Source organism: Tachypleus tridentatus, chromosome 1, assembly GCF_004210375.1.
Source record: "Tachypleus tridentatus isolate NWPU-2018 chromosome 1, ASM421037v1, whole genome shotgun sequence".
Classification (NCBI taxonomy): domain Eukaryota; kingdom Metazoa; phylum Arthropoda; class Merostomata; order Xiphosura; family Limulidae; genus Tachypleus; species Tachypleus tridentatus.
The window spans coordinates 15698131-15707116 of record NC_134825.1 but is presented as its reverse complement, the minus strand read 5'-3'; the positions used below and the strand labels follow the sequence as shown (position 1 = coordinate 15707116).

Sequence of the window (8986 nt, the reverse complement as noted above, 5' to 3'; positions counted from 1 at the left end):
CTGAGAAGGAGAGAACAACGTTTCGACCTTCCTAGGTCATCTTCAGGTTAAGAAAGAGAGAATTTGCAAGTGACCATTGCTGGACATATGTCTTAGGGATTATGGGTACAGGATTAGAGTATGTCAATTAGATATAACTGTCTTAGTTTTTCAAAACTGTTACCAATATGCTTAGAGTTATACCATCGATCAAAATAAACATAGTTTTCGTGGGCGAATTCTATATAGGTTTGATTAGCTTGCTTGCGAAGATGACCTAAGAAGGTCAAAACATTGTTGTGTACTTTATTTTAATTAAAGATTTAATACCCATACAAACCGTCTTGAGAACATATAGTTTCAAACAGCTTCACAGTCTATGTGAACCTGTGGAAGATAAGTGGATTTCTTATAACATGCTCTTACTATGATCATTCTGTTAAATCCTCCACGCAAATTACTTGAAAACCCAAATAACATTTATTCGTATCTTGATTCTGGATAAGCATTCAACAAACTGAAAGAAAGAATTGATCAGTACTCTGTGTTCATATTTTGAATTCTTGAAGATCCACTCATTAGGTACAGATGGTGGTAATTTTGCAGATAGCCCTTCCAGTAAAGGTTGGGTGAAATTTACTCAGCTCGTAACCATAAAAGTAATTATACTATAATTTTTTGATAATGTAAGCATATCTTTGCAATATTTGACAGTTTATTGGTACACACTGCCGAGCTTTTGAAAACAAAATATGCCATTTTCAATTAAATATTAAGATCTTTTAATTAAAGATTTTCTTGTATTTTTTTCGTTACCAGGATGTTGACTGTTCAACATGCAAAATAATTTTGATTTTAAGATTAAAAATATTTTAAGGATCAGAACATTTTCAGATTTTATAATCCCCAGGTAATTATGAACGTCGTTTTATCAAACAAACTTTATATTTATCTGTTATTTTCACTACTTTATCTTCATACGGGTTGGTTCAATTTGACAGACTTCGTAACCTGCATAAAAAATTGGGGAATAAATATAAATTATGTTGTTGTTCCTAGGAAAACTACATGTGACGACATAAAACAGAAATGCTTAATCTAAATATCATAACAATATACATGTTACTTTTAGTATATTGGCCAGTCAGTAGTGCCTGGCTAAAGTTATGGAAATTGCAGTTACGCTGCTCACGTGCAATGATGTTACCGTATTCAAGAATATAAAACTGTCCTTTATAAAGCAACCTGTCTTAGTATACTAGTGTTGTTTTGCAATATACAGTTTGTTTGTGTTTCGAATTTCGCGCAAAGCGACACGAGGACTATATGCGCTAGCCGTCCCTAATTTAGAAGTGTTAGACTAGACGGAAGGCAACTAGTCATCACCACCCACCGCCAACTATTGGGCTACCCTTTTAGCACAAATAGTGGGATTGACCGTCACATTATAACGCTCCTACGGCTGAAACGGCGAGTATGTTTGGCGCGACCGGGATGCGAACCCGCGAACCTCAGATCACTAGTCGCACGCCTTAGGACGCTTGGCCAAAAAATTGTAACGCTTAATCGAGCCAGCCAGGATTCGAACCTGGAATCTTCTGATCCGTAGTCAGACGCGTTATCCATTGCGCCACTGGCCCGCTTTGATTAGACAGAGAAACTAAGTTTATCTGTTTAATTCAAATATGATTTCTTGGTTCATTTCTACTTCGAGTTCTTCAATTAAAGATTATACTTTAAGCTAGTCATGTATTAGTTCTGTAAAGATCTATATTGAAATAAAGGAGGTTACAGACCTAATAACAACCCAGTAGAAAATGAATTTTTCTTTACACAAAAATATACGTTACTTTTTTGTTTGTTGGTAATAAGAAATTGTTTCAATTTTATTAAGTTTATCCAGTCACATTAATTGGCACACAACTAGAATAGCATTCAAATAAATACCACTCTAGAAGTTTCCTTGTTAAATCTCCTGTAATTAGCGGATCTAACCCTCTGTAAAAAAAAAGAAATGCCTTGTTGTTCCTAATTATTAACAGTTGTTGTTTTTAATTAATTTCCATTGACGGTCCTATTTATTATCCATTGTTGGTTTTAATTATTATTCGCTGATGTTTCTAATTATTATCTATTGCTCTTCGTAATTATTGTCCACCTAATTATTATTGTTGTTCTTAATTAGCATCTGTTATGTTTCCTAATTATTATCGATTATCGTTTCTAAATAGAATAATCAACACAACAGATAAAATGATAAACACTCTTTCTGTTGTTAGGTTCTGCTTAAAAATGTTAATTTGACTACACTTAACTTAGGCACCATTCCTTTTACCAGCGTGTCCAAAACTGTTTCGGTTCACAGCACCCTTAGTGTCTCAGCAATTTGTCTCACCTTAGGCAAAAAAAAAAAAAAAACCTAACAATTCCGTTTATGAAGTCGTTAGGTCCAAACAACTTAAAACTTAGTAACTATTTATCTTCTAAAAACGTTGTAGCCGTCTGAAAGAATAATACACGTAAATTGAAGGTAAAACAATACTTTTATTTCATTTTAAACAACCACAATTACTAATGGGATGTGTGCGCCTACTGGGTACTGCACAGCTTACCTTGGAATCTGATTGGACACCAACACTCTCATTTCCTGTTCCACACTGATTTTCGCGCGGTACTTGTTTTTTATCACAGGGAATTCAGGTTCGCTGAGCCTTAGCACTTAACAGAGGATATTCATCTCTTATTGATATCCAAAATGAGTTAGTTCCATGCTGTCAGATTCTGTTTATAAAGTCTTGTCGGCCCGGTATGGCCAAGCGTGTTAAGGCGTGCGACTCGTAATCTGAGGGTCGCGGGTTCGCATCCCCGTCGCGCCAAACATGCTTGCCCTTTCAGCCGTGGGGGCATTATAATGTGACGGTCAATCCCACTATTCGTTGGTAAAAGAGTAGCCCAAAAGATGGCGGTCGGTGGGGATGACTAGCTGTGTTCCCTCTGGTCTTACACTGTTAAATTAGGAACGGCTAGCGCAGATAGCCCTCGTGTAGCTTTGCACGAAATTCAAAACAAACCAAACCAAACTAGGTATCAGGATCATAAAACAAATATTCAAGTTAACATTTTTAATAACATGGACACGTTCAGATTTGCAGTTATGAATGTTCCATTTCCAAATACGAATATTGTAGATAAGTTATGTTACAGTATGCACTACGTACGGCATATTAGTTATATTTGCCCGGCATGGCCAAGTGGGTTAAGGCGTGCGACTCGTAATTTGAGGGTCGTGGGATCGAATACTCGTCGCACCAAACATGTTCGCCTTTTCAGCCGTGGGGGCGTTATAAAGTTGCGATCCATCAAACTATTCGTTGGTAAAAGAGTAGCCCAAGAGTTGGCTGTGGGTGTTGATGACTGGCTGCCTTGTGTTACACTGCTAAATTAGGGAAGGCTAGCGCAGATAGCTCTCGTGTAGCTTTGTGCGAAATTCAAAAACAAAAAAAATTAGTTATATTAGAATTTGCTTACCTTTACAATACTTCTTAGAAAGAGCTCGTAAAGTCTGTGATTTTTAACAAACAAGACTTCTTCTGTTATATTTTTTAAAAAATCATTTATTTTGGTGGAAATTGAACAGTATTCGTGTTACTGATTAAAGTTGTATAAAGTTTACAGAATATTGTGACCTTTCAAAATCTACATCCACACTTTGGTTATTTTGGTAATTATTTAGGGTTATAGTGAATCGAGTTAATGTATTAAAAATCATTGGTTTTACCTCTCGTTAATTTAAGATCTTGTCATGAATACTCAATTTTACGGTACTATTGTGTGGCATTTGCCACACTTGCGAATATTCTAACTTTCTAAGATATATCATTGTCATTAAACACCTTATGAACTTTTCACGTTTACCTTTTAATTTTACACAAGACTCGACTTATTTTATCTGCTTCTTGTCCACCTCCAAGTGGCTCAGCATTAAGTTAAAGGTTTTGGTCCCCATGGTGGCAGAGTACATGTAATATAGTGTGTAGCATTATACCAAACGACAGCCAATACAAATGGGTTCCATGAGTTTTATTAAGTGCACAAATTAGTTCAAGTGTGAATAATTATTCTAAGTTGTCTGATGTTGATGGAACAGATTAGCCGATATTTATTACTTCTTTACGATAGCTTGAGCTGAAGGAACATCAAACTATATGTAACCCACGATTTCACATTGCTATTACAATTACTGACGAAGGAGACGCTAATGTAGTTTGGAGCTATGAACTGTACATAGATGAAGCTGGAGACATCTATCCGACACCTAATTTTACATGTGATGGAATTCACCGTTGTACGCAAACTCAAAGAGCCGACACCATAAACAGACTAACCGACGAAGGGCGAAACTTTAGTTTATAAGATCCTAGAATGTCTATCTTTTTTGTACTCCCAAGATCCATAACCTTGAGATTTCAGGAAGGCTCATCATGTTTGTGTACAAGTGTTCCACAAAACTGATTTCTAATTTTATTGATAACATTCTTTATCTTATCGTACATTTAAGGTTCCTACAAATTGTTCATAATCTTCATGGGTAATGTAATATCTCTTTACATATTCAATCTTTACATTGAAGGCTTAAAACCTCTCAAGTTTTTTCTTGATGGACGAGTTATACTCCTACCTTCCACTGATAAAATTTTACAACTTGTACTGATTCTAAATATATTTAAGTTTAATGACAATTACTCTATGTTGCTATGGGAACCAGAATGGAATATTCGTATACAAACTGTTTGTTTAATAATTTGGATTTTTGTTTTTAAGAAATGTTCCCTATTTGTACAGAAGGTATATTGACATCATTCCCGGAAACTTTATTCGTGACAGGACTCAATTTGGCAGCTTTATTATTATTAATTATGTTTCAGCCTGTTCAACCCTTCTTTAACTTTCAGCTGGCGGCAGATCGTTATTGAAAATAACAAACTGTTCAGTCTGTGTCTCTTGGTATTACGTCCAGTGCAAATGTTGACGATTATATTTCTTCATATGTTCATCTTTCTTGTAGGTTTCAAAAGTTCAGCCACACTGACATCCATTTTCCTGTGTTACAGATGTAGCTTAACAATGGCATCCATCCATTTCTTTGTGTTACTGGTATAGTTTAAAACTGAACATCCATTTCCTTGTGTTATTGAGGTAGTTTAACACTGACATCCATTAATATCCTTGTGTTACTGAGGTAGTTTAACACTGACATCCATCCTCGTAGGTAGTTAAGCACTGACATCCATCCATATCCTCGTTTTGCTGATGTAGTTTAACATTGACATCCATCCAATTACTTGTGTTAATGATGTATATCAACACTGACATCCATCCATTTCATCGTGTTACTGATGTAGTTTATCGATGGCATCCATCAATTTTCTTGTGTTACTGGTGTAGTTTAACACTGACATCTATCCATTTCCTCGTGTTACTGATGTAGTTTATTACTGACATCCATTTCCTTTTGTTACTGATGTAGTTTAACACTGACATTCATCCATTTCCTTGTGTTACTGATGTAGTTTAACACTGACATCCATTGATATCCTTGTGTTTCTGATGCAATTTAACCCTGATCTTCCTCGACCACTTCACTCTCTAATTTTACAGTAATAATCATATTTTCAATTTCTTCCTTTCTCATTATATGTCCCAGGAAACTCAGTTGTCTTTCTCTGGTGGTTATAATCAATTTCCTCTGTCTCTGATCTTCTTTGTACTTCCTCATTGGCTATATGGTCTGCCCACGGAACAAGTACCATTCTTCTGCAGAATCACATTTCTGTGGTATCAAGGTGCTTTTCCATGCTAGACGAAATGGCTTCCCTTGTTCTCTATAATCATATGGACTGTCTTTTTTTTAAATCTTGGTTTGTTTCACCCACTACATTTTATGTTCAATTCCTTACTTAAAGTTTTTGAGTTTTCGTCGCAATCTGCAGTAATGATGATGATTTTATCTGATGGAATGATTACCTTCTTCCTAATCGAATCTTACGAAAATCTTTCTTTAAATCTAGTCATAAACTTCTTGAGACGTTGTCACAAGAGATAGGACGTAATAAACTCACTTTAACTCAAACCACTAAAATTAGGGGAGGAACTTTCACATTCTTCAATCTGATACTGACACTAAGGGTGATGTAACTGAAGAATCTGTTACTGGTTTAAACACATTTAACACCTTCTAGATTTTACTTTAGAAATATGTTTATCAGGATATGTTATATAGTATATAGTTTGTAGCCTTTGTAACTTGCTCTACAATGGTGAGACAGATTTCGTGACCACAGATGACACATATTAAATCTTAATCTGAATTTATTAGTTTCAGTACAGTTTTCAGATGACAAACATCTCACTGATCTCCAACCTGGAGCTCTAAGATATAAACTAGCAGACTGTTCTTTATGTAAACGCGAAGAATGATGTGTTACTTATACTGCAGGTACAATCTCTTCACTTGGTTTGTACGAAAAAAATTTTCTTTTTCTCTCTGTGTAACTTCACTTCTGACATCCTATGACCTTTTCTCTCTGTTAACCCACTCACATATCAGCTTTTATTTATTAACTTCACTTCTGACATCCTATGACCTTTCTCTGTTAACCCCTCTTATCTTTATCATTAATCTTTATTTATTAACTTCTGTTACATCTGACATCCTGATGACCATTCTCTCTGTTAACCCTCACTTATCAGCTTTATTTTCATTAATCCTATGACCATTCTCTGACATCCTGTGACCTTTCAGCTTTGTTACCCTCCTGACACACTTTTTTCTGTTACCCCTCACTCAATCAGCTTTATTTATTCTTCCTGTTCCTCTCTCTGTTACACACTTATCAGCATTATTTTCCTGTTTTTCATTAACATTATTTCTTTGGAACAGATGATTTACCAGTATTATTAGATCACATTTCTAATCATGTTCCATACGTTCTTCTTCTGCTACTTTGTGCAGTGATATGTGAATTTGCTCTGTGCATAATATAAATATATTCGCTCTTTCTATTTATCACTATTTAGGTCCTTTGAGTGAACCTAGGAGGGTCAGGTACAACCCTGACATCTTCCTTCCGCATTTATTGTGTCATTAATATTTTATGTTTGAGGCCACAATTAAATGTTAAACACAACATAAAAAGAGGGGAACAGTTTCATAAATGTTCACTAATTTGAAATCAAAATCTCTAGAGATCAGGGCCATGTACTTGTTGGAACGTTCATTATTTATACTAGGACACACTCGTTATACAAATAGTCCACATACTCCAATGTTCTTCATGTTGTTGGATTATTTTATGCGTATTTACGTAAATACCATTTTAATACTCTATATGATAAAACTACAATATGATGAATTAGATACTTATAGCAATAGGTGACATATTTACTTGACTTATAGTACATATTTAGAGATGAGTCATACTTAGGCTCATTTACATCATGTATGGGCCCGGCATGGCCAAGTGGTTAAGGCACTCGACACGTAATTCGAGAGTCGTGGGTTTGAATGCTCGCTCTTTCAGCCATGGGAGCGTTACATGTTACGGTCAATCCCACTGTTCATTGGCAAAAGAGTAGCCCAAGAGTTGGCGGTGGGTAGTGATAACTAGCTGCCTTCCCTCTAGTCTTATACTGTTAAATTAGGGATGGCTAGCGCAGACAACCCTGTATAGCATTGCGCGAAATTCAAAACAAATCAAACAGAAAGAAACTAATCCAACTCCACTTTTTCAGATCATTAACAAAATAAACCCTTATGAAGATGTATGTGTATGAGGAGCACATTAGGCATATAATACTTTATGAGTTTAGAAGAGGCAATAGTACAGCAGAAACTACATGAAGCATTCAAGGTGTTTATGATACGGAGTCTTTCAATGAAAGTAAACGTCCAAGGTAATTTCATAAGTTCACTTCAGGTGACTGCAGCTTAACTGATGTGTCACATGCAGGTCGTCCTGTTGAGTTTAATGATGACTTGCTGCTGGCTGCACTTGATGAAGATTGTGCTGTGACAGTTTAAGAACTAGCATGGAAGCTTAATTCAACCCATTCAACAGTTCACCGTCATCTCCAACCGTTTGGAAAATGAGTCTCCCATGATTTGACAAAACCCAGCCTTAGAGCAAGAGTGGACATTTGCACTTCTCTGCACTCTCGTGAACGTGACTCACCTTTCTTGGACAGGTTAGTGACTGGAGATAAAAATGGATATTTTATAAAAAATGTTAAGCGCCGCAGGTAAACTGGCTAAAGCACAGCCCAAACTGAGCCTCCACCCTAGGAAAGTCTTGTTAAGCGTTTGGTGGGATATTGTTGATGTATGACCCACTTTGAGTTGTTGCTACTTAATGTAACGATTACATCAGACTTTTGCTTCCGAGAGTTAGAGCGCTTCAATGTTGCACTGAAAGAAAAAAAGGCCTGTTATCACTCGTAAAGATGTTGTGTTACATCAAGATAATGCACGGCCCCATCCAGCAAGGATTACATCTGCAAAGATTGAGAGCTAAACTGGAAAAAACTTCCACATTCTCGTTATTCTTCAGACCTTGCTCTATCAGATTATCATTTATTCCGAAGCTTGCAGAACTATCTCCATGGAAAAGAGCTTGGAACACATGGAGATGTCAAAACTACCCTCTCTACATTCTTTTCCTCCAAACCCCAAGAATTTTATAGAAGTTTCATTCAGAAGCTTGTTACTATATGCATTTGATGCCTTATTTTTAAACATTGGAACAGATATGCAACGCATGTATGACTGACGCAAAATATAATCAACAGTGACTTTTAAAGAACCACGTGACTTAAGATCTGAGAACACTTTGTTGACAATCCATATTGTTACTTTTGAAATATATACGCGTGTTTTCTGAACACATATTATAAACGATATCCGAAATTAATCATAAAAGGGCAGAATAAATCATACTGAGGTAAGTGTGAC

General features: G+C 36.0%; 1 non-coding gene across 1 annotated transcript; it reads right to left on the bottom strand.

Moving 5' to 3' along the window:
* Positions 1-1546: 1546 nt before the first annotated feature.
* Positions 1547-1619, bottom strand: TRNAR-ACG (transfer RNA arginine (anticodon ACG)). The gene has a single exon. It is a non-coding gene; the product is annotated as a tRNA-Arg (tRNA).
* Positions 1620-8986: the final 7367 nt, after the last annotated feature.